Here is a 19,281-nt window from a genome sequence, read left to right as displayed (position 1 = left end):
GATTAAAGACATGGTTCAGTATAATCACTATTAAACCCTCAGGCCCTGAGCATGCTCCCAAATCTACTGTGATAAATTATCTAACCATCTGGAGCTTAGATTTTGTTTCTCCAGGAGATGTGGCTATTATGGCAGATTTGCAATTTACTCTTACCTTTTCTAATGTGCAGGTTGTGTCTAACTCTTTCTAAAGTAAAAGGTCTAGACAAAGAGTCTAGAACAGTCATTTCTGAGGAGATGACCCAAACTGCCTCAACTATATATTTCTTGAAGATGATACTGAGTTCTACTAAAGGCACTTGAAGGCCAACACAAGCATCAGGCGCGGTCAACGTGGGTTCACAAAGGGAAAATCGTATTTAATTTGCAATTTGCTATCTTTCTACAATAAGATATCACCATCCTGCTGGTGGATGAAGGCAGCACAGCAAATATAGTTTTTCTGGATTTAAGTAATATTTTTGATACTCTCTGTCACGGTAGTCTTCTGAAAGAGTTTTGCACCTGTGAAGAACTGGCTGCATCTGGCCAGCAACCAGCCAGTGGTGTTTCTCAAGTCTCAACTTTGGGGACAGTTCTGTTCAACATTTTTATAAATTATCTATATGCAAAACCTGAGTGCTCCATCAGCAAGTTTATCAATGGTACTTACCTGGGAGGTGCTTAAGGGACAGGAGTTTTTGCAGAGGAAGGTGGGTAGATAATAGCATTGGGTAATCATCAGTGACATGAAATTTAATAAGAATGACTGTCAGATTCTGCACTTGAGACAGAGTAACACTGAATACAAGTTTAAGTTGGGAGAGGAGTGGCTGGAGAGCAGCCTCTGTTCACCAAATACATCATCACCAGCCAATCAAAAGAATTTATTGTATTCAGTGTTAGTGCGGCCTCACTTTGAATACTGTGTGTGGTTCTGGGCCTCACAATTTAAGAATGTTAAGGTCTTTGAATGCATCTGGAGGAGTGCAACAAAGCTGGTGAAATCACTGGAAAGCATGTTCTGCGAGGAGTGACTAATCACTGGATCTTGTCTAGTTTGGAGAAAAGGAACCCGAGAGGTGACCTCACTGTTCTCTGCAGCTTCCTGAAAAGGGAAAATAGACAAAAAGATGCTGGTATCTTCTCCCTCTATCCAGGGACAGTACACATGAGAGGATCAGACCTGACATTAGGAATCAGCTATTTACCAAGGGAGTCTGATCAAACACTGGAAAAGGTTTCATTGAGAGGTGGTCAATGGCCAAGGCCTGTCAGAGTTCAAGATGTTGTAGTGCTAAGTTTAGTTTAGCAAGCTGCAGCTTTCCTTGGGAGCTCAGTGGGGCTTCTTAGGACAGGGCAGCCATTCTGTCCTCCCGTAGTCCTTTTTGGACAGCTCCACACTCTTGCTCTGGCCAGCTATCAGCTCTACAACACAGTGATGCCGAAGGAGGTGAGAAGGGTCTCTCCACAAGGGTTTTAGAGGACTGTTAATCTTACATCTTACCCCAGCAATCCCCAGAGGCAGCAAGATCTCCTGATCTGGGCGCAGTGGGGTTTTCTCAGAGGCTCGGGGACGGTACATGGGCAGAGTTGGGGTACAGGAACCGATAGGGAGACCCCAAGGGAGTGTCCAGGGCTAGGGGCAGGGGAAAGTGGGGGGAACAATATGGGATCATAAAAGCAGTGGGTAAATAGATCACCACATCAAGAGGTGTTTGGACAAAGCCTTTCAAAACATGCTTTAACTTTAATGAGTCTTGCCCTGATCAGGCAGTTGGAGTAGACGACAGCTGTAGCTCTGGAACGATATTCTAGTCTAGTCTAGTCTAGTCTAGTCTAGTCTATTCTATTCTATACTATTCTATCCCAGCTTTAACCCAGCGGAGTAAAGTCAAGTAAAAACAGGGAGCCCTCAGCAGAGCAGGCTGCCTGAGAAATGTTTAAAGAGTAATTAGGTATAAATAAAGCTACAGACATTAAATTCTTCTTCAAGACTTCTATGGTGCCTGCTCCAGGACCACTGTGATAGAACACTGATAGAACAATTCTAGCAGTTTTTTCCAAGACTACAAGGAAGTTTACTGTATTCTCATATTCTGTCTAGCGAAAACTTCTCAAAGAAAGCACATTCAATGGATGTATTTAGTTACCTGAATGACCAGTGCACAACTCAGAAGTCCAAACTTATGACAGAAATAACTGAAACTATGTTTCTGGGGCGGGAAATAGACTGAGTGTATTGGGCTGACCCGGGCCAGATGCCAGGCACCCATAAAAGCCTCTCGCTAGCTCCCCTCTGCAGCTGGACAGAGGAGAAAAAATTTAATGAAAGGTTCATGTGTTGACATAAAGGCTGGGAGAGATTACTCATGAAATACCATCAAGGGCAAAACAGTCCAGACTTAGAAATATGAAGTGAATTTATTGCTAACAGAGCAGAATAATGAGAATTAAAGTAAGACCTTAAAAACACATTCCCCCCATCCCTCCCTCCTTCCAGCTTTACCTCCTACGTGCAAGGAGACAGGGACTGGAGGTCGTGGTCAGTTCATCACCTGTGCTTCTCCCACTGCTCAGGGAGAGGAGTCCTTCTCCTGCTGCACCATGGGGTCCCTCCCAGGCGAGACAGTTCACTAAGAACTTCTCCAACATGAGTCCATCCCATAGACAACAGTCTTCCTTGAACTGCTGCAGCATTGGTCACTCTTGCACATGTTGAAATCCTTTCAGGACAGGTTGCTCTAGCATGGGAGCAGGGCCACTCTCTCCACAGGCCTCCCACAGGGTCACAGCCTTCTCTCAGGCATCCACCTGTTCCAGCATGGGGCTCCTCCACGGACTGCAGGGGAATCTCAGCTCTGGCTCAGCCTGGAGCACCTCCTGTCCCTCCTTTTGCACTGACCTTGGTGTCTGCCGAGTTGTTCTCCTCACATGTTTTCACTCTGGTCTTCTCAGGTCACAATTTCAAAAGTGCAACAACTATTTATCTTTCTTCCTAAATATGTTGTCACAAAGGCATTACCACTATTTCTAATTGTCTCAGACTTGGCCAGCAGCACATATATCCTTGGAGCCACCAGGAACTGGCTCTGCTGAACATGAAAAAAATACTAGCAGTTTTTTACGGAAGAAGCCCCTGTAGCCCTCCCCCCCCCCCCCCCCCCCCAACTGGGTCATGTGAAACAAATACAAGGAGAAAGGAAAGATTTGGAACAGACTTTAATGTGGTGGGATTGTTGGTGCTATTGAAACATAGATTTAGAAGAAACATAAAGATTTTAGTTATAGGCTAGCTGTGTTGAAATTAGTTAGAATAGGAAGGAATTCGGGCCCAGCTAGAGTTAATTAGAATAGTTAAGAGAGCTGGACCTGAAATGGGTTTTAAGATGTTAGTAACTGATTACCAAATTACTGATGATCTGTCATTTGTATGTTTGCTTAGCTGTGCTTAGAACGAGGAATAGAAACATTGATAACTTGATCTAGGGAACAAGGACAATTACCAATTTCCTCCCTCTGTGGGAACCTATGCAAAAGTCACGCAAGAGGAAACGTAGAGATCACTAAAGTAATTAGGATTGTTAAAGTTCAGGAAGGCGAAAAAGTCAAAGTGAGGAAGATGAGCTTGCTTCATCTTTTTTGGGACCACTGGCCCGATTCAAGGCCACCGACTCAATTCAGAACACACACTACGCATGCTTAATTACATTTAAGCTCATTTCTGTACGACGTGGAGAATGGGAGGTGTTAAAGTTACAAATATGCATTTGTATTTTGGATATTCATAATTTTTGGAAATAAAAAGCGTTGTGTTTGCTTGTATCAGAGCCCTTCATCTTAGGGAGCTATCCCACGCAGTGCCTGGCGCCAAATAAACATGCACTTTCTAACTCTAAACTGTTAGAGAGTTTTTGTCCATCTCAGTTGGATATCGATATTAGATCGATATTCATATTTTGGTAAATCACTATTACACAAAGACTCCTTTCAAACACTGAAGTATTGTTCCTGCTTTTATGTTTAGCATTTATTAGCACATATCAAATAGGTAGTAAGTAGAAAATAGGAACTTACAATTTCTTCAGTATATTAGAAAATATATTATTGAAAAGGTAGTAGGCTGCTCTTTTGCTATGCTTGAGAAAGGATAAATAAAAAGTATTGTGCCATATGGATACTGCTATTAATTTCTGATTAGCAAAATAACAGAAAAAGGCAGAAAAGGAAGGAGTCCTTGCACATATGAATAGCTAAGAGCTACACCCCAGCTTCCAACGGGAATGTGCACTTTTTCAATTTTTTCTGAACTTGGCTAGGCAGAGAAAGGTTATATACACAATGACACAAATTTTTGTCTCTCCAGTTGTACTCTTTGCATCTTGGATAGAAAATACAATGAGTAACAATCATAACTCAAAATTAACTGGCAAAGCTCACAAAAACATGCTAAGGAATATTGTCTGTTCAGTATGAATGATTTCAGCACTATGACATGTGACATAGTTAGCTATCTAACTACCTAAATAATAATGCAAAATATTTCCATAAACATGCAAGACCTTCCTAGAACTGAAAGTTAAAATGGTAAAATAAAAAACGTAAACAGTAGGACAAAGTAAACAAAGAGAACATCTTGTTTTCTTTAGGGTTTTTTCCTTGTCTGAGGTTCAAATGTGTTTTCAATGGTAGGACAGGCAATATGATAGAGAAAATACACTTCCAAGCCTCTGCCTCAGAATTAGTAATCATAAATTTCTGTGTTAGTTACATCTCTTAAGGTTTTATTTTTCTGTGGTTTGTGATTTAAGCTACCTGAACCAGTAATTTACCTAAGAAACATTTGCAGCAAATGTTTCCTGCAGTGAATGATGAGAAAAAGTAAACATTATAGCAGAAAGTAAAAAGGTGTTTTAAGCTTTTTGTTCCTTGCTCTAACATTTTGAAGGAAATTATAGAATATTTGCTTAACTACTGTAACTCCTAATAGATTTTAATTACTTCTCTGTCACACTTCAGACTGAAGGCATGTTCTTTTAAAGTAAAATTTGAAAAACTTTTTTTTTTTAAATGACTTTGTTCAGCGCTTCTGTCGAAAGCACTAGAGTGATACTGTAGAAATCCCCCTGCCCTCTCTACCCACTGTGCGAATGGCAGGCATGAGGAGTCAGAGGACTCTCAACTTGTTTCCCACCATTTCAGGAGTAGTACAGCTTGGATTAAAGTCTGGTATGATTTTAGAAGGTGCAGCATCCAAAAGAAACAGTCTTTGGGCAGAGGAAGATGAGTGACAATTAAAACTTTCAATATTAACATTTTGACTTGTTTTCTTTTCTTTAAGGGACAGGCAGAGAAAGTATATTAACAAAGGTGAATGGAATGGAAATTCACTGTTTAAAATGTCCTTTCTCTGTGGCTTGTCTGATTTTGGGAAGCCGTGTTGTTTAGTCTAAAATGTCGATTGCTTGTGGCCTCCCTGCTCCGTGCAAGAGCCACTGTTCAGCTGCAGAAGGTCACTTTAAACTTAGCTAAAATTTAATTTAAATTCTATAAAACCTACTTACAGTTCTTCAGGGAGGGTCATTATTATTAGAATTATGTAGAATAAACAACAGTCTGTAGCTCTTGTAGTGCTGAGGTGCTTAGAGAAAAATCTCTGAAATTTATAATCCATTTACTACACATACACAATTGTCTTTTTGTGTGTGTTTTAGAGCATCACATTGACTATGTGTCTGAAAGCCCTGGGACTCTTGACAGTCAAAGATATTTTAAAGTCTCCAAGTGTCAGAAGAACATTGTTTAGGTTCAGTTAAAACAAGAGTAGATGGTAAAATATGCATAAAGGTGCACATGCTGCTACACAAGGGATGCTTATTTCAGAATGGATGGAATATGTGAAGGCTTTTGGCTGGCATGCAAGGTGCTTTACAAAAATGACATGCACATGGTCTGTCGGGTAATATAGGTCAGATAACTCTCTTGGTTTATTGAGTATTCCAGTCCACTTTGGTTCTGAGGACAGAGAGTGGTATGTTAAGCTTGCCAGATGTAAGGCACAGCCAGGACTGTAATGAGAGTTGGGAGCAGGAGTGCATGTGAAAATGAGAGAGCATTTATCTTTTGGGAGGAAGAGAAAGTGAGGAAAAGGAAAATGGGGGAAAGTCATTCACTTACAGAAAATAATAGGGAAGGGTAAACTTCTCTGCACACAGAAAACGTAAGAAGATAACTATGAATTATTACATGGGAATGATTGCATTATTTTCTGGACTAAAATTTTCTGGGTGGTAGAAGGATGTTCCTCTTCCTCCTGAAGAAACACATGAATGAGTGTCTAAGTTCACATTTGCAACAGCCAATCTCCCACCTGTGCACCATTTAAAGCAGGGAATATATCTAAATATTTGCTCACTGTTGGCTTTAGAGCCCATCATGCTACTCCTTATAGACTTCCAAATATTGTGAATATCTGAAATTTTCATCTTGCTCCTGCCTTTTGTCTATCTGATGCTGACATTTGTCTAGCACAAGACCCAGAAGATACCGATGTGTTCTATTAAGGTCCTTTTCTAAGACTCTCCAACAGATTAAGCAGCATATCAAAGACACAATTACCTGTCAGAGGACAGAGCACAGGTATTTCTGACAAACAGACTATGTTTGTGCAAAAGCAGACATCTAGAGAATGCCAGCTTAACAAAGCATTATTTCTGTCTCAGTTTCTTAATGATGACAGAAAGTCATTGGGGTTTAGTAGTGAATTTTGTAAAATATCTGACATTTCTCTAATGCAGATGGTTTCTCTTTGGAATTGTGTAGTATGTCCCTGCTCAGCTTGAGGTCACTATTTTTAAAAAAATACTATTTGGTATATCATGATAACACAGTCATTCTTCTTAACCAAAATACATATTTCCACTGGCTTCTTGTTGTATCAGGTTCCTTTGGTTCTAAAAGTTCAGAGATACCTTTTTTGAGAATTTTCAAACAGTTTCCATTTTTTACAGGACACTATGATTCTCCTCTCTTGATTCAATCAGCTTTCTGAATGTTCTTCATCTGACTGCATAGCCATTAAGATACAGTAAGCTAAGACCTACTTTTATGTTTGTTTGAAATGCCATAATTTAAAAACTCCTGAGTGGGAGACCCTCTCAAATTAACTGACTGTTTATCAAGACCCAGCTGTGACCATCCCCATTTTTTGAATATTCAGATGAAAATTCTGTAGGTTTGTCTTTTACTGAGCCAGGATCCATGCAGGAAAATAAAGCCTCAGCAAAGTGAATATGAACTACAAATTGAAAAGTTCACCCTTCTCCTTTATATTAGGAACAGTTTAATAAAGAATAAATGGCAATAAACACCAATCTTCTTTTTGAAAATAGGGTATATAAAAGGGTTTCAAACTGATTTAATTTGCTCTTTCAGTGCAAATTAAAGACAAGCTTTACAGAAGTTAAATCAAGAACTGATAGTACTTGGTGTTGACTGGTGACCAAGGCAAAATGATTAGCTATTTTCCTTCTCCTTCAGAGAATGCATTGACAATTATGAACTTAACTATATATTTCATAAAAATCAATCTATATTTAATATCTGTCCAAATGTCTCGATTACATACTGTCATGTTCTAACCCCAGCTAGAAACTAAGCACCACCCAGATGCTCTCACTGTCCCTCCACACAAACACATTGCATTCTTATTAGAACACATCCTGTAGTTTATAAAAGAATCAAAGGACTTGCATGGTAGGGGTACTGGCAAATTCTGTTGATTTTGTTGACAAGAAGGAAGTGATCCAGGTACCCTGTTGTTAGGCAGTGCTATCTGTTTCTAAACAAATCCTTTTGTATTATGATCTACTCTGCCTTGTTAAATCATTAGCTGAAACTTGGCTTCAATGTCTGTAAATCTTATTTGAATAAAGCTTTCTTTCAGTCATCGCAAACCAGCAGTGAAATAATTATGAATTGCATAAAATTATCTGTATTCTGGACTTGAACTATCAAAGGCTTAATCACAATTCAGTTTGGGTTTTTCCTGTGGCAATTACTCCTTCTAGAGAGCAATACTGTGCACAGGAAAGGATCCTCAGATGTATTGGTGTAACAGTGAAAGCAGGATAAAAAATCAACCTGTCAGAAAAGGAAAACAGCAGCAAAAAATGTCCGTGATGCCATTGTATTTGCTATGCTGGCTCAATATATTCTTATTCCAGACTACATTGACCTTACTGAAGAATGATCTTCACCAGTTTCTATGACACTTTGCCAGATCTGAGCCTGAACTGGGGAGGAGGATGCTGCTGAATTAGATTCCAGAATATTCAGTCAGACTGCTTCACTCTGCATTACCCTGCATGTGCTGTATCTAATCTGTTACTTTGGAAGGGCTTGCAGCTGCTGTTAAGTGATTTATCTCAAGTAACCTCTGTGCTATGACAGCTCTGGGATACTAGATGGTCCCAGTAGTGATAAGAGAAGCCATACTCAGCAAAAAGTGCACAACTGCATATTCATGTCAGAATGGGCTTTGCCAAATAAATTCTGCAATTCTGTGACTAATCAGAAATTTCTTTTCATACACAAAATTCATTAAGAGAGCAATGCAATCTTTTATCTTTTGGGGTAACATAAATGTTACCTCATGAATGGGCATAAACATATAAGACATATAGACAAAGAGAAAGGTTTCATTTTTTTTGGCTAAACATAGTTGTTATTCAAACACAGAGGTTTGTACTGGGAAAATCGATCTCATTTTATTTTACAGCCTTGAGATGTATCCTAACAGCAACAATGTGAAATAAAGCATTATTAGTTGAGATCACAAAGATCCATAATATTTGAATATGTTATTTCAAACTACACACTTATTTTTTTGTGTATTTCATAGCTCATGACCATGTTAAAATAACTTTTATAGAATGAAAATATTTTCCAAACTTCTTAATCAAATTTTAAAAAAATGCAACATATCTTTAAAAGGGACATGATGATAAAAAGACACTAAAAGATTCCTGAGTTCTATTATAAAAAAATTAAGAAACAGACGAGAAGTCCACTTTCAATACGTCTGAATTCCCAAGTGACAGAATTTTTTTTGGCTGAGTTGAAATGGATGTAAGGGATGGCTTACGGTTAATGTTACTTCAGTAAATGAACCTCCAAGAATCAGCTTTCCCCTCAACCAAAAGTACTGAATCTAGTACTGTATCTGTTACATCAAAAATAAATAGACCTCTCCAGATTTCTGGGAAAGCATATCCGCACACATTAAATGTCAAATTATGCTGTACTGTGTGTCAATGGATTAATATCCTTTACAAATTATCTGAAGTTATACTGAAATTTTTCCAGGAAGTGATCATTTGGGCTTTGATTGGAGTCTGTGACCCTACTCAAAAAACTGATATTTAGACTAAGGAAGAAATGCACTTTTAGCCTTTTACTGAACATCAAATGTCCCTGCTTTCAGACTTCATTAATGACTGTATTGGGTTTACATGGCAAGGTTTTGGTGGTGAGGGGCTGCAGAGGTGGCTTTTTTGAAAAGATGCTAAAACATTCCACTATGTCTGACACAGTATCAGACAGTGCTGTCTGGCTCCAAGAGGGACCCATGACTGACCAAGGATAAGCTATCAGTGGTGATGGTAGCACCACTGCAATAATATTGCAGATTTAAGAAGGGGGAAAAAAATTGCTGTGAAGCAGCAGCTAGAAGAGAAGTGTGAGAATATGTGAGAGAAACAGCTCTGCAGACACCAAGGTCAGTGCAGAAGGAGGGGGACAGAGGTGCTCCAGGCATTGAAGCTGAGATTCCCCTCCAGCCCATTCTGAAGACCGTGGTGAGGAAGGATGCCCCCCCTGCAGCCCATGGAGGTCCATGCGGGGGCAGATGTGCACCTGCAGCCCGTGGAGGAACCCCATGCTAGAACAACAGAATAGTCTCTTACCCCGTGAAAAGACCACACTGGAGAAGGTTTGCTGGCAGGACTTGCGACTCTGCAGGGAATTCACACCAGAACAGTCTGTTCCTGAAGGACTGGATCGTGTGGAAAGAGACCCACACTGAAGCATCCCTGGAGGACTGCCCGCCATAGGTGGAACCTGCAGGAACAGGAGCAGGGAAAGAACACGAGGAAGAAGTACCAGGGACAACGAACTGACTGCAGCCTCCATTGCCTATCCCCCTGTGCCACTGTAGAAAAAGAAATGGTGAAATTGGGAATGAAGTTGAGCTTGAGAAGAAGGGACCGGGGAGGGAGGGGATTTGTTTTTAGATTTGTTTTTACTTCTAATTACCCTACTCTGGCAATAAATTAAATTAATTTTTGCAAGTCAAGTCTGTTTTGGTTGTGACAGTAACTCGTGAATGATATTTCCCTGTCCTTTATGTGACATTTTTGTTTTATTTTCTCTCCCCTGTTCAGCTGAGGATGGGGAATGATACAACAGTTTAATGGACACTTCCCCTCCAGCCAAGGTCAACCCTCCAGCCAAGGTCAACCCACCACAATGTCTTAAGCAAAAACTCTGGAATAGGACACTCTAAGTTTTTAGTTAAAATTTAGTACAAACCTAGAGTCAGATTCTGTGAGGTTGTTGTACCTACTGGTACAGCAATGACGCAACTTTAAATGTGAAATACTAAGACAGAGAAGCTGAGTTCACAGGTGTCTATAGGCTTTCTTCATAGATAATGGGAAAAAGCCATGCCCATTAAGAGAGCCAGTGCATTTAGTGAAGGATATAAGTTCAAGGAGAGAAAAATGTATGTTTAAAATCCTTTTTCTATCCTGAGTTTAAGCATGCCCTACAGTAAACATCTACATGAAAATAGAATTCGCAACTTAAATCTGCTTCTTTAAATTATATGACTTTGTCACAATTGGTGAAACAAGTGTCTCAGCCACTGTGTGAATCAGTTGCCTAAAAACTTTTGTGTGTCTAGGTCTCAGTTTTCAAATGTCTCAGTATACAAATTCTATTCTGCATCAATCTGTTTGCAGTGATGAATATTTTTGTCACAGAATTGTGAAGATACATCTTTTTCTCTTTGGTCTTTCAGTAAAATGCTGCAGATTATTTACCTCATTCTCATAAATGTGTATATCCAAAAATTGTGATAAATTATTTGGCCTCTTTCAACTGCAATTGCAGCAAAGAAGTGATTATGCATAAATCCATTTGCTAGAATGATGGAACCCTATTTGCATATTTCAACAAATTAAGTGCATTCTTTATTGCTGTCTAAAATGTCTTCTCAATTAAAATATTTTATTGAAATTAAGGTGTTTTAACTGTAGAAGGCTGAAATTTCCTTTTCTGTCATCTTCATGCCCCCCATCAACTTATTTTTTAATTTTTCTGGCAGAATTTCATATACAGCAATCATGTATGTTAATTTTAAAGTTAGGTTGAACAAAAACTGCAGAAAGAAAAGTCAGTAAATAGCACTGCACAGAAAGTTGTGAATTGAATGACTGACTTCTAGCAGGTTTCATGCCAGACATCTGTGGTTCATTCTCCCTAGATGTCCTACTAGTTCAGGACCCTTGTCAAGTTTGTTTGTGTACATTTAGGTGATGAGTGCTTAAATAGAGAATTTCAGTATTACTTGGTATTGGTAAAAAGGGCTATTCTAAGTTTTGTTGTTGTTGAATCTGTCAAAAGGCACTAGACACCAACCCAAACTGCAGAATCATTTATTTCTGTATACACATGCCTTTAAAGTTTAGATAAAGTGAATTGTTGTAAAGATGCTCTGCCATAAATTATAGCTGACAGTGGTAGTGATTAAGGCACATAGTTTGATTGCATACATTAATCTCTACAACTTTCATCAAGTCTAATTTAATTACCCACAGGTATATGTTTCTTTTTAATTTATTAGCTTTGTCAGTAATCAGTTGCACTGTGTGCTATTACTTGCAAAAGGTGAAACCCAGCTACATTCATGGAAAAACCAGACACTGAACAGGAAAATGAAAAAAGTTAAGTGTCACAGCCCTCGAGTGTACAATAACAATGTTAAACTCACAAAATGAGACTATATATTTAATCACAAAGGACTGACAGATACCCTGATTAAGACCAGTGCACTCTCCCAGGAAAAAACCATCTGAGAAGGCTTAATCATTTTCTGAATGTGGAAACAGTTGCTGTTTTTAGAATATCCTGCCCAGGTGTCATCAAACATACAGATTTATATATTTTAACCAACTTTATGCCACTATTTGGACCTGGCTATTTGTTTCTTAGCTGACAATGCTGTCTTTTCCTCACGATCAAGTGATCATGAAGAGGGATGTTAATTTTAATAGACTGTTATTAGGACCCAAATATTCAGCATGACCATCATTTTAGGTCTCATATACATGCTATTCATATTATCTTGAATTTTCTTTGTAACGCAGATCAGATATTTTAAGAATTTTTGTAAAACAGAAATGCCTGTTCCAGTACTCTATTGGATTTGTAGACAGTAACATTTGCAAGACTATTCAAAAGCATTGTCCAGTCAGTCTTTTAAATTTACTATTACACAGTTTCATAAAAGATCATGTCTTTTACTTACAAAGTCCCTAACCAAAAGGAAGATTGTGGAGGGTTAGGATGTGGGGGTGTGTGGGGCTTTTTTTGTTTGTTTGTTTGTTTCCCTATGCATTCTATTCTTCTAATGACATAGACATAGAGGGGTATTTGGTGCTTTTTTATTAAAATGAACTTTAATTGTGATTAAATCACTAGGAAGTAGATTGTTTAATGTTATTGTTTCCACAATAACATGGAAAAAACAAAGTAAACAAAACCAACTGTGTACTAGTAGGTGAGTAACTATTGTAGACCCAAACTCTGTTTCCTATATGTGAATTCATAATATTTTTGTACTGTAAATTTATTGCTGACAGAGGATTTACCTTTTTTTGGGTTTTTTTACATAACTCAAGAATTTTTAGTGCTTACTGGCTCTTAAATAATGCACAGTAAACCATTTCAAACAAATACCATGTTGAAGATACACAAGGGAAATAAGAGTCTTCCTAAACTCCACAGTACATGCAATTATTATTAAACTTGTTTAGTGAAACATGAAAATAAACTGCTTACTTGTGGCAAATGGATTCAATTACTGCACTAGCTGCCAGACAGAAATAAGCCTTCCTATGAAGTAAATATGTTATACTACATGGCTATAAATTCAAGAAAAAAAATTAATATAGTGCATGTACACTATTACTGTTGTTGAGCAATAAGTGCAGTAGCTCCCAGTCTTGGGGAAAAAATAGAACTAATTAGGACTTGCAAAGGAGTGCATGATTGTATTCAATGGTATGCCAAACTTCATAAAAAAATATATAGCATGATCCTAGAGTAATGCACACATAAGGGCTGGAGGGAAGCTTTCAGTATGAAAACTGTATACAAACCATATGAGGACTACTTCAAGTAGTAGAGAGTGCTATGTCTGTATTTTATTATTTCTTTCTTTACTGTTTTTTTTTTAATGAATAAAAACATTATACCATGGAGCTTACTCTAAAAGTGTAGTTACTTTCCACAAGGCTATAAGGTGATGAGCAGTTTGCCAGACTAAGTGAGAAAAGAGCAGCTCTGGGCCAGGGGAGAGGACAGGCAGCTCAGAAGGCAAATCCCAGGCTGAGTGAAAGAGCAGAGAAAGGTGCCGTGGGACCAACAAGAATTCTTACTGGACAACTAAATTAAAGAAAATACCTATCAAAGCCAAAAAACTCATTTGGCCTAGGGGCATGTTACATAGGAAGAGAATCCATAAGTTCAGAACAAGATAGAAAGTGCAAAATGGCTAAAACCAGTGAATGGACACCACCATTCTCAAACTGAGAATCAGCATAAGAAAAATAAAAGTATCTAAAAATGAAGGTTCTTCATAAACCTATATCTTCCTGTAATAATTTGTGTTTCTGTATTTTTCAACTGTTACTGTTTCATGCAGAAAATTACTGCTGTATTGAGAGGCCAAGAAAAGAAAAAAAAATATTGCTTATTCATAAAAGCCTCTAATACTTTTAATCAATTTACAGAAGTAACCTTGCAATGTAAGATATTGAGACAACTTTAAACGCACCTGAACAAGAAGTTAAAATGTTTATATTGATTGGTATAGCAATTAAAAGCCCATATATTCTACAATAGCTATTCTGCTCAATTTCTTCATGTAGTCTAAAGGTCTAAACCCATTATCTTTAAGCCACCATGGATTATGTGGGTTGTTATAATGCTATATCATGCAGACAGTATATTGTTAGCCAAAAAAGTTTTTCATTATTTAGAGATCTTGTCTTTATCTCTTTTCCTTTCTTGTCTGTACAGAATGTTGCCAGGAGCATTGCGGGTTTTGACATCAGTATTAATTAAAGGCAAATAATGAGGGATAATGAAAAAAAAGGTGAGGGGAGAGGGAAACTAATACAGATTTCTACAAGCAATTGCACAGCTTTAAAAGTTACGTTTCAAACTTTGCAAATATACACTGAGAGAAATAAACAAACTCTTCACCCAGACAATAGAGTTGTGACTTTATAGTCACAATTATCTCATTCTTTTCTCTCATGCTGTGCTGTTTTTGTCTGCAGTAGAGTTAATTTTCTTCACACTGGCCAGTATGAGCGTATACTTTGTTTATGCTGAACACAGTAATGATAACAGAGATGTTTTTATTTTCTCTTAGCAGATCTTACACAGAGCCAAGGCCTTTTTTGTTTTTCATACAGCCACCCAGGTGAGGAAACTGGAGGTGCATGGGAAACTGGAAGGAGACGCAGTCTGGACAAGTGACCACAACCAACCAAAGAAATCTTCCAGATCATATGACATCATGCAAAGTATATAAAGAGGGGGGAGAAGAAGGAGAAAGAGGGGAACAATGGGAGTGATGACATTTGTCTTCTCAAGTCATTTTTAAGAGCAAAGGAGACAAATAGTGTGCAATACAAAATTTAAATAATGCTAAAATATTAAGTAGTAAGCAATTTGCCCCAGCCCTGTGCAACACAAGACGTACTTGTTGGCTAGACATATATGAAAACTTTGACGTGATGGGGCCCTGGTCTCCTGGAGATGGCTGAACACCTGCCTGCCCATAGGAAGTACTGCTTTATTTCCTTGTTTTGTTTTGCTTGTGTGTGAAGCTTTTGCTTTCCCTATTATTATTACGGCTGGTGAGGGGGTCAGTGGCTCTGACCCAGGAAGAGGTGACCAGTTTGGAGAGATGGTCCCAAAAGGAATCGCCTACCCGATGCCCGGTGTCTTCCCTCAGCTGCTGGCAGGAGGGCCCTTGCAGAGGCTGTCAGCTCTTTAGTGATTATCAGCTCGTGATTCCAGCTCAGCTCTGCGGGGCAGCCTCCAGGCCAGACCAGAAAGAGAGATGAGAGGCTCGTGTGGCTGGTTCCACATGAGGTAGCTTTATTGTGGGTCCCCTCCAGCGAAGAGGAAAGCCAGGGACAAGAGCTCTCTCTCGTAGGGGCAGAGGGCTTGCTTTTATAGGGATACAGGGGATGGGTGAAGACCAATGGGTTATAGAGGATCTGGGATTGGTGAGGACCAATGGGTTACGAAGGATCTGCATAGTGTCTCCTAAAGGATTGTGGGTCTGTCTTTTCTTGTGGTGACCAAAGAAGTGGTTGCCTTTCCAGGGAGTCCTGCTGGACGATTGCGAAATCTCTTATCTCAGCAGAGATCCCTCCAGGGCAGGGGCTGGGCATACCCCACACCCTATTAAACTGTCTTTATATCAGCCCATGAGTTTTGTACCTTTTACTCTTCCAATTCTGTCTCACTGATGGATGAGTGAGCAAGAGGCTGCATGGGGCTTCGTTTCTGCATAAGGTTAAAACAGGACAGGTGTAGATAAGGTTGAATCTATGAAGACAGTATAAAGAGTGGAATTTTTACTCTTCAGGTGTCAGAACTGAACAAAAATGAAGAGCCTGAAGGAACATTGCTTATTGGATCAAGTTATTGCCTGTTTACCAGAGATGGGGTTAGACTGGCCTCATTTTACATTCCATCGGGTGAAATAGGTGCTCTTCGCATTTAAGAGACAGATCAGGAAGTTTACTCTGATCCAGGTTCTTCCTTTCTTCTTGTCATAATTCTTTAAGCACCACAATAAACTAACTGTACTGAGAGATTATTTCTCAGATTAATTATCACTCAGAAGTAACATTAATTATAGAAGAAAAGCATTTAACATATTGAAGAGCAAAAGTTTACTTGTACTTCCTTAACAAAATTTTAAAATAGAAGGAAAATGAGGATATGCAGACATTCTAGCAAGGAAACACATTAGCCATCTAACTAGTACTGCCAAGTCTGTTCAGAGACCTGCTCAGAATCAAGACAAATTGAGCATCATCTTTTTTACGATGTAAAGTCAGCTTCTGTTGTCTTAATCAGAGACAATGCAGTAACATCACTCATCCCTTTAATGTATACATTCATGCTATAATTGTGACGATCTCCAGTGAAAGGTCGATAAGAGAAATTAGATCTTGGTGACTAGCAAGTTAAAAAGTGACACTATAGTTACAAAGGGAATATTGTTAATATACCATGTATTTTTTATCTCTAATAAAAGGGAAAAGAATGAAAATTAAGTCATTTTCAGGAGCAAAGGAGACAAATAGTGTGTAATACAAAGTTTGAATAATGCTAAAACTGAAAGCAGATAGCTATTTGCCCCAGCCCTGTGCAACACACTATGTTCTTGTTGGCTAGAATTATAGGAAAAGTTTGGCTTCACTGAAAATAGACAGAAGGATGTGCTTTTTAAACTGACTATATTGATTTATAATTGTCAAAAATTTTTAAGAACTCTTTCGCCAGAACAACTGACCACTCTGTATCTTAAACTTAACATCTCTTAAACATATCTTTCGGGTTACTCTACAAAATAGATACAATACTTTCTTTTGAGGCATTAAAATAATTTCGTTTATAAAGGAAACTGATCTCTTTAGAATGGATGAAGCACTCCTCCCATAAAAATGGAGACCTAATCTCAATGACAGAAGTGCATGGGTCATATTAAGCGTAAAACTTTCTCTAGCTCAGAGCAAATGTCTACACAAATGGTACAATGCCTATGTAAAACGTACAATTAGCAAGATATAGACTTATTAAGATATTTCCTTTTTTAGTTCCTTGCTGTAACTTCAGAGGGAATGAATTGTCTTTTTCCACCAGTAATTCTTTTCCACAGGAGAATTTGAAATCTGCTCAATTTTCAGGATGCTTTGTTGTTAGCAGACATTGTTGTTTTCAAATCACTGCATTCTCAAACAGGCTGTGCACTGAAAATGGAAAATATGGAAACTGGAAATTGACATGCTTTACAGAAGTCTGAGAAAGAATGCTTCTCCACTTAGTAGCTCAGGCAGAACATGTAATTATATTCACATCTTCCAGGAACATTGGTTTAGTGTTAGATTGCTGTAGTGCTGCCCATGTGCAATACGTTTTAGTTCTGTCATTCAGAACTAGCTTAGTGACTATGTTAGATTTACTTTGAAATTCCGCAACAGATTATTGAACAATTCTATCCATGTAGAAAACAATTACTTTCCAGTTAAATTTGCCATAAAGTTTTCTTGCTTCATGTCTCCCTATACTTTACAGGCTATTTTCAAAGACGAGTTTATTACTGCAAGGGTCAAGAAGTTTGGTTGCTGCCCTCACAAAGCAGTTTTAATGAATCCAATAGTTTACATATTTTTCAGAATACCATCTTCCACAAAAGTTTGTATAGAGTTATGATGTAGATGCATACAATCTGTGAGCAACAATACTTCTGCTAGGGAAGTTAATCACAATTTCTAAGAGAAAACTTGTTTTGCCAATGGAATTGTGAAATTACTATTTGAAAATTGTTTTAATAGCTACATATTCCCTTCATAAGTAATTATATCTACTTTCTCATTACTCTGTGATGAAGGAAATTTTTGTCTAAGCCTTATCAACAGAAAACTGAGGCAAATGGAAGATCAAGGTCAAAAAGGGAAAAATCCTTAGTCATTGTCAGCATTGTAATGCTATCTTGACAACACAAAATTCTCATTTTGGTGCCTATCTTTCAGAAAATACCTTTCTGGAATAGCTAAGTCAAGCATGAGGCACAAAGGTGATGAATTCAGAGAAATGGAAATAGCTTCCTGTACATGAAGGATGAGAAATCACCTCAAAAGTTAAAGAAAAAAACCACAGAACAAATCATAAATATCTGTAATTCCTATGCCATTGATATTAAACGTACTTCATGGGACTCCTTATAAAGATACTTAGAAGTTCATATTTCCGCACATATTTCATGAGCATTCTGTCCATGTCATGACTTTTTAAAAAATTTTAGCTTAACCTATTGTTCTCTCTAAGAAAATGAGAGGCCTAACAAATGTAGCATCCTACAGTATTTAATATTTTCAATGTAGTATCACATAGTAACTTTTAAGTAAAGTGCTGAGATATCATTAGGTTAGATAGAGTGTAATGTGAATTGAGAATTGGCAAGACTATGAGGATCAAAGGTCTATGAACAGTGGCACAGTCCAGCTGGAGACTAGTTACGATGGGATTCTGTCACAGAGCTGATCTGGGATCAGTATTATTTCACTACTATTTAATTATTTGTTTCGTTGTTTTAATTACAACCTAGATGATTGGATAAGCTGCAACCTCAGCAAATCTGTGGATGATACCTAGTCTTGATATGTGATCAATTGTTTCAATTATTAAAGGATCAGGGGCATGGATCATTGATAGAATTATGGGATCAATAAAAGAACTATACAAGCAATAAGCCTGCAAGCAGAAGGCCTGTGTGTGAGAAAAAACTTTCCATGAGAAAATTCTGGTGTGAAGAAAACAAGCAGGGCTGGGAATAAAGAGGGAGTTTTGAAAAGGTACAGCTGTGCAGATAAGATGTTCTGACCAGGAAGCTTGCCAATGTAAGTCCAATTATGTAGAAGTAGAAATGTGTTTTGATAAGCTTTAAGCCACTTAGGAGTTAACAAGCTGGGATACTATATAAGTGTCTTTGGATTGCTAATAAACGGAGTTTTGCGCTTATCAACCACATTGGCTTTGGACTGCATTCCTCCCCCCGCTGGGATCCCCGGGCTCTCGTCCTTTTACAATTCCAACAGTCAATACACTGGAGGACAGAGCTAATATGCAGAGGGGCCCAGAAAGGCTGGAGAAGCAACCCAGCCCCTAGGACAGACAAAGCCCAGCAGCAGAACAGGCTGGGGCTGA

General features: G+C 38.3%; 2 long non-coding RNA genes across 3 annotated transcripts in view; one reads left to right on the top strand and one right to left on the bottom strand.

Moving 5' to 3' along the window:
- LOC116438155 overlaps window positions 1-19,281 on the top strand; it is a 103,248-nt gene that overhangs the window by 70,052 nt on the left and 13,915 nt on the right. The gene's annotated exons all lie outside the window — the stretch shown is intronic.
- LOC116438156 overlaps window positions 9,500-19,281 on the bottom strand; it is a 75,239-nt gene continuing 65,457 nt past the window's right edge. The window contains exon 4 of the long non-coding RNA XR_004237609.1: window positions 9,500-10,098. This is a non-coding gene — a long non-coding RNA (uncharacterized LOC116438156). The remainder of the gene's footprint in view (window positions 10,099-19,281) is intronic.

The sequence above is a fragment of the Corvus moneduloides genome, chromosome Z (genome assembly GCF_009650955.1).
Source record: "Corvus moneduloides isolate bCorMon1 chromosome Z, bCorMon1.pri, whole genome shotgun sequence".
Classification (NCBI taxonomy): domain Eukaryota; kingdom Metazoa; phylum Chordata; class Aves; order Passeriformes; family Corvidae; genus Corvus; species Corvus moneduloides.
This window is presented reverse-complemented; position numbering and strand designations above follow the sequence as displayed.